Source organism: Rattus rattus, chromosome 16 (genome assembly GCF_011064425.1).
Source record: "Rattus rattus isolate New Zealand chromosome 16, Rrattus_CSIRO_v1, whole genome shotgun sequence".
NCBI classification, from domain to species: domain Eukaryota; kingdom Metazoa; phylum Chordata; class Mammalia; order Rodentia; family Muridae; genus Rattus; species Rattus rattus.
Genome location: NC_046169.1, coordinates 33,903,679 through 33,916,591, shown reverse-complemented (window position 1 = coordinate 33,916,591; position 12,913 = coordinate 33,903,679).

Sequence of the window (12,913 nt, the reverse complement as noted above, 5' to 3'; positions counted from 1 at the left end):
ACAGGTTTACTGGAGCCATTGACTCATTTGCACCCAAGTTAACCAACTGGATCTGCTTGACTTCAAAATTCTCACAGTGTCATCTGATAACAAAGAAACCACATAATCCTCACACTCACCCATGTCTGGGCTGGTAGGGTTCAGCCAGTTCTAACCAGGCTCCAGCAAAACTTGGAGCTGAGCATGGAAGAACTTCATCCATCATGGGTGGCTGCATTCTTTATTTTATTTCATTTCTGGTTGCTGCTCTTCCGGTTTTGATGACAGGGGTGATTGCTCATTTACTCAATAGGCAACTAAGTACTTCTTGTGTTCTGGGTGCTGCATACTTCTTGTGTTCTGGGTGCTGCATACTTCCTGTGTTCTGGGTGCTGCACTAAGTACTTCTTGTGTTCTGGGTGCTGCACTAGGTACTTCCCATGTTCTGGTGCTGCACTAAGTACTTCCCATGTTCTGGGTGCTGCACTACTGTTCCTGGGTGCTGCACTAAGTACAGATGTGATTCATGGCTCTGCCCTTGGTGAAATTCCTCAGTGGAATGTGCAGCCTAGTGAGGGAGGGAGATCACCAACTGTGATGGTTTAGAGTCATTTAATCATCCATGAGATGGTTTTTAAGAAGTCAGCAAGTGTTTATTGAGCTACTATTTGATGCTATTCTGGATATAGGACTTGCTACAGCAAAAACTGATATGTCTAAACTGGATATTTATATTTCTTTACATTGATCGGTTGCGTGAGTGTCAGGGGTGAGTGCTATGGTTCGTGTGTGGGATCAGAAGATACCTTGGGAGAGTCGATTCTCTTCTTCCACCATGCAGGTCCCAGGGATTGAACTCAGATCCTCAGGCTTGCTGGCAAGCACCTATACCCACTAAGTCATCTTGCTGGCCCTCATATGAGATATTGATGTTTCTGAGGTTGCAACAAGATACTGTCCCTCCAACCCTCAGCTCAACACTGTTATTGTGACTATTAATAATTAATAATAGTGGGGATCGCTATTATTTGTGAGCCTTCTATGGCTCCCTGGTGCTTAAGAAGGGTAAGTGCCAGTACAGATGCCCAGGTCTCTCCTCTTCATCAAACCAGCCTGATTCTGGTCTTTCTGTTGCCAGATGTGCAACCGTGGGGCACAGGTGCTTTCCCGAGCCTCAGTTTCCCTTGTAGAATGGAGACAACAAGGACTTATATCCCAGAGGAGCCTGGCAAGGACCCTATAAATATTAAACATTATTACTTGTGGCTTCACGGTTGAGATGCAGCCCCAGCCCCCAAAATGTCTGAATGGGGTCTCACTGTGTAGCTCAGGCTGGTCTTAAACATGTGACTCCCCTGCCTCAGTCTCTTGAGCGCTGTGATGTCAGGCTCAACTGATGACAATAATGGAATATTAAGCCTTATTCATGGCTATCAGTATAAAAATATATCCCCAGACCCCCTGGCATGTAAGCATAGGCAGGTGCGCCCCGTTGGCTTAAAGACGTTTAAGCAGAAGTGAGATGTATAGCTTTCTGTTTGTGCCTCTAAAGGGGACTGCTGCACACCACCCATTTTTTCCTTCCCCCTCTCTGGGATATAGACACATCAGCAGGATCCGTAGCAGCCACTATGGACCACGAGACAGAGCAACAACTGCTCTATTACCCCCCTTCCCAGGCTTCTGGGGTTGAAATTAATCAGGCACTGGCTTTACCAGGGAGGGCTTGGGTTAGAAATTCACCATGGAGGCTCTGGCTCTTCCCTGGAGGAACTCAAGGACATGGGGTTCCCTCAAAGCCACGCGCGATCTGACTTCATTCTCTCATTCAACAACCATCAATCTAGCAGCAGCTGGATGGACGCAAGGCACTTTGTAAGTTCTTTGGATTCTAATGAGACCATCCGCGATTCCCATAATTCCCAGCGGCTCTCACACTTTCCCTTTTATTTTGACTAACCACAGCCCTGCAATGTAGATTTTACTATTTTCTCCATATTATGCTTATGATTATTTCTTAAAGTTATGTTTGTTCACGGATGGTGTTTGTGGGGGACAGGCGTGCACGTGTCACAGTGTACTCTCAGAGGACAACTTGGGAGACTCAGTTCACCTCCTCCACCATGCGGGTCCTGAGGATCAAAGCCCTGCTTTCAGCCTTGGCAGCAAAATGGTCTTTAACCGCTGAGCCGTCTTGCCCTGCCTCCGATTTTTAGTTGGCATACATAATAATGGGATTCGTTATGACATTTTCATAAACGTCAATCACTATGCTTCAGCCCTGTTGCCAGCCTATGTGCCCTTCCCAGGCCCCAACCCCGCCCCTGCCCCCCTGCCTCACTGTCCTACCTCTCCCCAAATACCCGCCTCCGCTTTCATGCCGCTAGTGTGTATTTATATGTATTTAAGTCTACTGCCCAGACACAAGAGAAAACTGCAATGTCTTCCCTTCCCGGTTGCCTTTGCTCCCTGCCTCCCCTCCCAGGCTCCTTCCTCCCCTACACAACCCCACTTCCTCTCTCGTGCTGGACATGAGCTCCCATTCACGTGTAGATCCTTCACTTGAGAAGAGGCACGCAGCAATGGCCTTTCCGAGCGATACTCTCCAGCTCCATCCACTTCCCTGCAACCGGCTCAGTTCTAGTCATCTTTTTACAGCCCAATGGGAGTTCATTGTGTCGGCGCAGCACAGTTTCTTCATCCGTTCACCTGCTGCGGGGCCCTTGGCTGGTTCCCTTTTGTGACTGTGGATAGTCAAAATGGCCGCACAGGTGTTTCTCTGCCATGGGTTTTTGCATGTGCGCCCACTGGTAGTGGAGCAGGCTCAAATCTCTCCAGAGCTTTAGACTCAATAGCCTTTCTGAACAGAGGCCTCAGTGCAGGACACGCAGACTATTCAATGATGGGCCAGGGTGAGCAGGCAGAACCTTCTTATGAAGGGACAAAGAGACGGTTGAACATGGGATAGGGGGCGGGGTCTTGCAGGAAGCCACCTGATTTTTCTTGTGGGTAGCATGGAGACCCCATACTCCTACCCAGTGTGCACCTCACTCCCACCCCCAGGCATGGTTTTGATTTTGCTGTTTTGAAGAAAGGCTCTCACGCAGCCCAGGCTGGCTTTGGACTCACTGTGTTGTTGAAGATGACCTCGAGCTGCGGAGCCTCCTGAGTACAGAGATTGCATATGCGTAGGGCCACACCTCAGGAAGGCTCTCTGTCAATTGAGACACCCTCATTTCAATTTGTGAATGAAGGAGATTGCACCTACTTCAGGAAGCCTGTTTCTAGCAGGGGATACGCTAGAACATAACCTCTAAACTCCTCCCAGGAAAGCCACGAGCTATTTCCATTTTCAGCCGTGGACCCAATGGGAGGTCAAGGGAGACAAGTAAAGCCCGCCTGGGGGTTCAGGGTGAGACTTCCAGGCTGCACTCCAGCAGAGTTAGGGACTACTTTGGCAGTTGTTGCTGGTGGCATCTGGCTGGGATGTGACCCGATCCGGAAGTGATCATCCTAATTAGCCCCACCTCCCACCATGCTAGGACTCTTGAGAGCCACGGAGGCGGCCTGAGCTCTGCACATCATGGAGGGAAGGGCGGTGTTGGCCCGCTATGAGTTCTGGGTAAGGCTGCATAGGTCAAGCTCAAGTCCAGCACATGGAGGCTGGTAAGGAGTGCACACTTTGAAAGCTCCTCGGCTCCTCGGGAGTTGGCTCAAACGTTCCTCTTCCCAGAGGCCAGACAGTCACTAGTGCCCCTTCCCACGAGGCACCAATGGTACAGAAAAGGGCACCAGGCCCTTTTCTCCTGCCCCAGGATCGACCCTGAGGTCTGGCTCATAGCCCAGGCTAGCCTTGTCTCCTCTGTTCTCTCATCTTCACAACACAGTCCCCATGGCTCTGGGGGTCCCCACGGGCATCCCAAAGGAATGCCCTTGTTTTTCTTAGAATGGGGGAATACGTGGCCCAGGTCAGACCAGTGGGGACAAGCAGGAGTTTACACGAGCCACAGTGGTGTCCCGGTCACTGGTTCAGGTGGGTGTTTCCTAGTGAGAGTAAGCCACAAAGACTCAAACCTGTTTCCTTGCTCTCCCCGCTGTGTGCATGGCCCTCAGCCAAGTTGGAAAGCCTAGCTCTCTTCCACCTGACTTGTATTTCACTGAGATGAGATTCCTGCTCACTTAACTGGGTTCAGAGTCTTGTAAAAAGCTTCTCTGCCGAAGTCACAAATCCTTCACAGGCCATCTCGGTGCAGAGAACATCATGGCTTGCTTTCAACGTGGGCCCTGGGTGGGCAGTAAATCAGATCCCCCCCCCGATTCCCTCCACCAGAGCGCCATAGCAGGGCCCCCAGGCACTTAAGCGACGCATATTCACCCCATAGAAGAGGCATGGCACGTGGGGGGTGTCCTGAGAATCTCACCAGACTCTACTTGGTTCAAGGATCCAGAGGGGGGGTGACTCCGGCCCTCAACAAACTCAAGAGTGATGAGGAAATAAAGCAGGATAGAATCTGCGCCCCCACCGCCCTGGTGGAGGGAGCATCTCCAAGGCTCAGGACAGAGCAGGTAGGGGTAACCAAGGGACCCGTGAAGGGGGTTGCTCCCCCGAAACAGATGTCATGTTTACATATTCAAGAGTAATGCATGCTCTTCAAACCCAATATACATGTATATCTACACACACACACACACACACACACACACACACGCATCCAAAATGCCTTTCTGAAAATGTATACCAATTTGATTTTCATGGAAAAAAAAAAGCCTTGAGTTTGAGGGCTGGAGATATGGTTCAGTGGGTAGAGTGCCCACCTAGGACACAGGAAGACCCAGATTCCTTCCCTAGGATCATATCACTCCAGCATGGTGGGACACGGCTGTAATCTCAGAATTTCAGAAGTGAATGCAGGAGGATCAGGAGTTCAAGGTCACGCTTAGCTATACGTGGAAGTTTTGAGGTTAACCTGAGTTACACACACACACACACACACACACACACACACACACACACACACGACCCTGTGTCAGAAATTATTTTAACAAGGAAAACGAGACAACAGAGAAATACGAAGCACTTTTTAACCCAGTGGCTGCACACATGGCCCTGGTTAAACTAAGTCAGTCATAAAACTAAATCCGGAATTATGGACCTTTGAGATGGAGTGGTAGGTATTGGTGGTGGATGAGAGAGAGAGAGAGAGAGAGAGAGAGAGAGAGAGAGAGAGAGAGAGACAGAGAGAGAGAGAGAGAGAGAGACAGAGAGAGAGAGAGAGACAGAGAGAGACAGACAGAGAGAGACAGAGAGAGAGACAGACAGAGACAGAGAGAGACAGAGAGAGAGAGAGAGACAGACAGAGAGAGAGAGACAGAGAGAGACAGACAGACAGAGACAGAGACAGAGAGAGACAGAGACAGAGAGAGACAGACAGAGAGACAGACAGAGAGACAGAGAGAGACAGAGAGAGAGAGATTAATCAGAATCTGTGTATACACACAATTAAGCAACAAAATGAACAAGTAGAGGCTAGTTTTAAGATACTTGTTTTTACTTTTGTTTCCTGAGAAGTTTGTACTTTTTCCTTCTGTTTTAGTCATTACCATACTGAAGTACCTGAGGCTGGATAACTTTATAAGGAAAAGAGGTTTGTTTTAGCATAGAAGTCTAGAGGGTTGTGGGTTGGCAGATCATGATCTGGTGATCAGCATTGGGTGCCAGAGAGCTTCTGAGATAAGAGGAGGGGGACAAGTGTGTGTGTGTGTGTGTGTGTGTGTGTGTGTGTGTTTTCCGCTTCTCCCTCTATGACATAACCAGTAACTATGGCTCCACCTTGATATCCACAGTCAATCCAAATTATTTTACAGCTTCCCTCTTCCCCCCAACACCACAGCAGAGTCAAGTCTCCACCTTCTCAGTGTCTCACAGTGGGGATGGAAGGCCAGAGAGAGTTATGGGGGTTCGCTGATGGTCTATTCCAGTTTTCACCAGACCCTACAGACTCTCCTGTCCTCTCCACCAGACTCTAAACTCTGGGAGGCAGCAGTGTTCTCATATTAATTCCTTGTTGAGGTTTGCATGCTGGTGTCTACTCCAGGGCCTGGTACACAGGAGTGTACACAGTATCAGCTAGCAGTGACTGCCTAACAAATGAGCCCCACATTTGGCCGCTAAAGCAATGAACACTGATGCTCTCGATTTTTGCCGGAAAGGTCTGGGGCTGACTTGACTGGGTGGTTCTGGCTTGGGGTCTCCTATGAGGTCACTGTCAAGGCACTGGGACAATGGTCTTATCTGAAGACTTGCCTGGCTGGAGGCTCCAATTCCTGATCCATGGGATTGCTAGAGTGCCATCATGGCATGGTAGCTGGTGTCCCTAGGAGAAGTCACCCAAGGGAGAGAAAAGAATGGCGGCTGTGGTGTCATTTGTGACTCTGTCATTTCTTTGGTGTCTGACGTAAGTCAGAAGCAGGGAAGGGTCCCATGCAGAGGCATGGATTCAGAGATAAGCCTGTTGTCACCTGCCTATAACCCTTGCATTGAGGAGTTTGAAGAGGAGGATCACAGGTTCAAGGCTAGCCTGGGCTGTGTAGTAAGACACTCCTTCAACCAAAGCAGAACAGAATAAAACATAGGCATCGATTCTAGGCTGTGTACTCAGCATGGGCATTGTAAGACCATGTGAATGGGCTCAGCAGACAATGGAGTAAAAAGTGACAGACAGACAGCCTGGGTCCAGAAGCCACTAACACTTTTCACCCATGCCTTCCAAGCTGTTCCATGGAAAGGAGGGAACTGTTATCTGATACTTGAGTTTGGACAAAGCTGTGTGTTCACTGAAGATGTTTCCAGTCTGTGATTCTTTTGCCTTGAGTCGGGATTGGCGAGCAGGGCCTGCCAGCTCCCACAGGCATCTGGGGAGTTCCCAGAGAAGGTGGGGTCTTGTGGTTCAGATCATACACCCAAGCAAAGCTGTCTCTTACCACTCTCTGGAATGCTGGGGCTGATGTGTCAATCAAGTCACTGTGGGTCACTGGGCCAAGGGAGGGCACTCTTATTATTGGATTGTGCAGTAGTTTATGGCCTCCATAAAGCCATTAGCACAGGGAGAGGATGGGAAAGCAACCAGCCCCCTGTGCCTCCCTCCGTCACAGGCTGAGGATAACTGGCTTTATTAACCATCAGTGAGCCACGCCTGTCAGCAAGTTGTCAGCATGCCACGGGCATGGGACCTGCCAGACGCACGAGAGCCACTCGGCGCTGTATCTGGGCCTCGGTTTCTCCAGCTGTCAAATAAGAGGTTGGAAAAAGAAATTCGGAGGTTCCCAGCATGTCTCACCAAAGCCAAGTTCTGTAACCTTTGATCACCTTTCTCCTGTCGCGTGTGTCTTGTTTTGAATTCGAGGGAGACACTGACATTTACATTGAACTCAACCTCCCCTGTCTGCATCAGATATTCCTGTCATTAAACCTTGCAGAGACAGCAGCTGAATATTAGGACTATTGACAGTAACTGAACACTCCAAGGCATATTGTTTGCATGCCTCACTTCGTATTCCAATAAGCCCACACAAAGGACATCAGGATCATACCCAAAATACAGATGGGAAAACCGAGTCTCCGAGAAATGACCACACTTGCTAAGAAGCTCTTGAAAGCTATAGGCTGTGAGCCACCTGCAACAATCAACAGGCTCACCATGACCTTGCTTGTAAGAGGTCAAACTCTGGAGCCAAGTTCACCAGCTGCCTTAGCTGTGTGACCACGGGGAAACCATTTAACCTGTGTTTGGCGTATCCTCTCTAAAACAGGATGGGTACTAAGTATGTATCAGACAAAGGCAGACGCATACCTGTGGTATTGCATAAGTGTCCCCACCTCTTTGAGTTATAGTATAAAGCCCTAAGTGACAGGGCTTTATACTGTAACTCAAGTGGACCTAGGACAGTATTTAACCTGTGGTGTCCCCAAGAGGAGAGATCAGCGAAGGGGGATTAGAAGCTAGTTTGCAATCAGGGAGTCTGGTGTCTAAGTCGTCTTCCTTCCATTTACCCCCTTTCTGTCTCTCTTGAGTGGATTCAGCCAAATCCCAGAGCGGACAGTCTGAGAATAGCAGATGCCATGTTGTGAGGCTCACCTCAGTTGACAGAAAGGGAGACCTGAGCAGAACAGCTCATGTCCGAAAGTGTTCTAGCCCAGCTCTGGATCTGAGTTATGTCCCTATGGGAGCTTGAGTCAGAAAGATGAGGCTGAAGACTTCTTCTGTCCCCTCCACTCAGCCCAGACGATGCTGTGTGAAATCCTAGTATCAATCTGCTCACCACCACCTGTCTGTCAGGGTTTGAATTCCTGCACAAAATATGACCAAGAAGCAAGCTGGAAAGGAAAGGGTTTATTCCACTTCCACTTCCTCATTGCTGCTCATCACCAAAGGAAGTCAGGACAGGAACTCAAGCAGGGCAGGAACTTGGAGGCAGGAGCTGCTGCAGAGGCCATGGAGGGATGCTGCTTACTGCCTTGCTTCCCCCTCCCTGGCTTGCTCAGCCTGCTTTCTTATAGAACCCAGGACTATCAGCCCAGGGATGGTCCCACCCACAATGGGCTGGGCCCTCCTCCTTTGATCACTAATTGAGAAAATGCCTTAGAGCTGGATCTCGTGGAGGCATTTCCTCAAGGGAGGCTCCTTTCTCTGTGATAACTCCAGCTTGTGTCGAGTTGACACACAAAACCAGCCTGTACGCCATCCTAAGCTTGGACTGGAAGCACATATCTCCTCTTGGACAACTACTGCCTATAAGAAAGGCTGGAGGTTCTGTGTTGGAATCCACAGCGTTGCGGCTGGCTGACTGTGCTCTCTCCGAATCCTTCTTTCCCGGCAGGTGAGCGGGGTAGTCTTAGCTCTCCAACAGATGGAAAGCTAAGATCACAAAGTCGCCTCTTGTGGACCAGTGCTAAGCCTAGCTGATGCCTGTTCCTTCTGTCACCACTAAACTAATGAGTTCGCTGAAGCCCAGAGAGGTGAAGACACACGCTGGAGGCCACACAGCTGTGAGCAGCAAGGGGAGTGTGCGAGCCGATTACTCACGGCTGTAAGCGCCTGTCTTTCATCCAATGCAATGACGGTTCTAATTAACACATGAGGTTCTATCCCATCCCCACCCCAAGTCTGATGACATAGCCATGTGCCTTAGACCAGCGTGGCCTCCAGATTTTTCCACAAAAGTTTCCAGTTATATCCATAGCGGCCTGAAGAATACCCTCCCGTGTTTAGTCAGGCTAAACCATTACTTCTTACAGTTATGAATTATGGGTCTGGTTTGGGGTGTAGCTGGGGGGGCATGTCAATTACTGGCAAAAGCAACTTAAGGAAGAAAGTTATTAGGGTTCCCAGTTCAAGGCAGGAGGCAAAAAGGGTAGAGGGTAGAGAGGGGTAGGTGTGTTCAACAAAATGAGAGATTCGTGGAAAAGGTTTATGGAAACTTGCCAGTTAGTAAGCTAATTTCAAACTACAAATTAAAAACAAAACGTTTATACAGAATTCTTGTGCATGGGTGAGCAACGTCCCCGCCGGCAGACAGGAGTTATTAAATGAACATTGCAGTGCGAGGCATGGGTATGACGCCTCCCTGTGAGTTAGTCAGGGAGGCCCCAGAAGTCTCTAAAATAACACAGGCTGTTGTCATGGCCTTTGGATGCTTCCCTTCCTCATAACTACACGGCAAGGCCCTGCTGGCTGAAGATGCTGTACACTTTGGCTGAAGGACACAGAGAAGTTTCAAACTGACAGAGAAGCTTCCTCCCTGATGGCTACCTTCCATAGTGCCAGATGGTGCCATGCAAGTTGATGGGAGTCCAAAGCCACCAACGGTATTGCCCAGCACGGGACACTGCATGCTGCAGCTGCAGCATGAACCTGCCAGGCAAGCTGTATCCACTGGTTACAATGGATACATTGTATATATTGTCACATGTGCTATGACATCACTAACTGCCTTCTGATTGTATTTGAAACCCAGCTAGTGTAATCTAGGACAAAAGCCATGGCTGGGAGTGGTGGTGGGTTACAGACCCCTCTACTATTTTCCTACGTGGCTCCAACACTGTTAAATTGACTTCCCAGCATTTAGGTTTATGCCCACAGACCTAGGTAAGGTTCAGCCCTGGTCTTCTTGAAGCGGGTAGCAACCAGTGAGAGAGGGAGAACTGGTCGCAGTAATGAGAATACGAGGCTGAATGCTTGGTCAGAAGGGAGTCATTCACATTAACCCATCACCAGCAAGCATCAAGAAACAAAATGGAAGAGAGAGCAGAAAGAGGGGTGGGGCAAGTGGGTCAGAGGAAGAGGAAGAGAGAAGAGAAATACACAGATAAGGGAAGAGAAATACACAGATAAGGGGGGAGAGAGAGATCAGGGAGGAGGGAGAGGGGGAGAGAAACAATTCAGGCTGATTTGCTGGCAGATGTCCCCCAGCTTAGCTAGTTTAGGGGTTTTGTTTGTTTGTTTTTTTTTTTTTTTTGGTTCTTTTTTTTCCGGAGCTGGGGTTGTTTGTTTTTTAAAGATTTATTTACTTTATGTATATGAGCACACTGTCACTCTCTTCAGACACACCAGAAGAGGGCATCAGATCTCATTACAGATGGTTGTGAACCACTGGGAATTGAACTCAGGACCTCTGGAAGAACAGTCAGTGCTCTTAACCGTTGAGCCATCTCTCCAGCCTCTACCCCTAGCTTAGTTTTAACTGTCAACTTGACATAGCCTAGAATCACCTGCAAAGAGCGAGGCATTTACTAGATCAGGTTGACCTGTGAGCATATCTGTGGGGTATTTTGTTTGTTTGTTAATGTAGAAGGACTCTGCCCACCATGGGCAGCATCATTCCCTGGGCTGTACATGAAGGATAGCTCTGCATGGTCCATAAAGCAAGACAGTGAACAGTGTTCTTCCATGGTTTGTGCTTCAGGTTCCTGTTTTTCCATAGTCTTCCCTTAGTGACAGACTGTGACCCCAAAGTGTCAAGCCTCCAGTGTACAAATCAGCCTCTTCCTCTTCTAGTTGCTTTTGGTCACGGTGTTTCTCACAGAGAAAGAAAAAAATATGCAGAGCCTTCTCTTTGCAGAAGACTGACTATTCCTGATCCTTCCCACAAAGGAAGCTATTACTCCAACCTTTTCATTTATTTTGTCCGAGACAGTCTCTCTATGTGCCCCAAGCTGGTCCAGAACTCATGATTCCCTTGCTTCAGGCTCTAGAGTGCTGGATCTCCCCCTCACATCACCATACACAGTCATGGTTCCATCTTCAAATAGCAGAATGTATTTTTATCTGATTTTGAATTTCTGTCTGAGAGTAGCCTGTGTGTAGAATGACAGTGGTCCCTCATCTCCACAGCATTCTACCCTGCAAATAGTCCCTGGATCTTCATCCACTCTAGGACTTCATGAAAGGCACATCTTACCAATCATGCATCCATCCATCATTATTGCAAATGGTTGAGCATCTACCCTACACACGCCATTGAAACAACAGGCACAATTCACATGTTATAAAACACACAGAGAAACACACAAAGAGAAGCCTGGCATGATGGCTCACAACTGTGACCCCAGCCCTCCCGATCAGGCCCCTGCTTCTGGCTTGGGAAACAGACCACTTATGAACACACATGTCTTATCAAGAGGCCATGTGGTATTGGGATGACTATGACCATGGAAGTCAGACAGACTTGGCTTTGTCCTTGTGCTCCAGAAGTGTGTGAGCCTAAGGAAATGATGCATAGACCGACTGACAGACAGGCAGACAGACAGACCATAGACAGACAGATAGACAGACAGACAGATAGATACAACAATAGACAGACATAGCTACGCAGATAGACTGATAGACAGACAGATAGGCAGCAGATAGACAGCTAGAGGGTGGACACATAGGTAAGTAGACATATAGACAGATATAGGTAGATGATTGATATATGAGAGATTGATAGATAATAGAACATGGGCAAGTAGGTGATAGATCCATAGATAAATAGAAAGATGGTATATAATATATATACATATATATGATAGAAAGATATTGATACATAGATAACAGGTCAGCAGGCACATAGTAGGTAGTGGATAGAGGATAAGTAGATAATAGATGATTGAACGGTTCCATTTCCCAGCAGCCTCTGCATCACATGGGCCACATGTTTACAGTGATGACATTGGTTAGTGCTGATTGCCCACTCGCGGGTTCTGCAGTCTCCTAGGAGACAAGCTATGCATGAGGGATTCATTTAGATTAGGTTAGCCTCTGGGGATGTCTGTGAGATCGGGAGACTTACCCTAAAGGAGGACAGCATGGTTTCCCAGGCCTGGGTCTTGGGCTAAATAGAAAGGAGGCAGCTTGCTGAGTGTGGAGTTCCGCTCTCTCTGTTTCCTGTCTGTGGATGAGATGATGAACCAGCCGCTTCCAGCTTGTGATGTCACCATGTCTCCACCACGATGGACGGCACCCCTGAACTGCAAATGCAGACAAACGCTTTTTCTCCTGAGTTCCTTTAGGCTGAACATTTTATAGCACCAGGAAAAGGAGCTAATATAAGCACCTTTTGTGTGCCAGGCCTGGGTCTAGGTTCTGGGAATATGGCCCAGCTGGGCAGTTCTCACATGGCATGGATTTCTTCCCCAGGATCACCATGTACTCAGTGTGTGGTTCATGTCTGCAATCCTAGCACGCAGGGGATTTAGGCAGGAGGATCAGAAGTTCAAGGCCATCCTTGGCTATGTAACAAGTGTGAGGCCAGCCTGAGCTACACGAGACCCTGTCTTAAAAAATGAAATGGAGCCAATGACCAATGAGCCTCTGTTGCTCAGGTCCAGGTGGTTGTGATTAGCCCTGCAGGGCCCTGTATTGGATGCAAGACAGCACAGAGGTGTCCTTCAGACCAC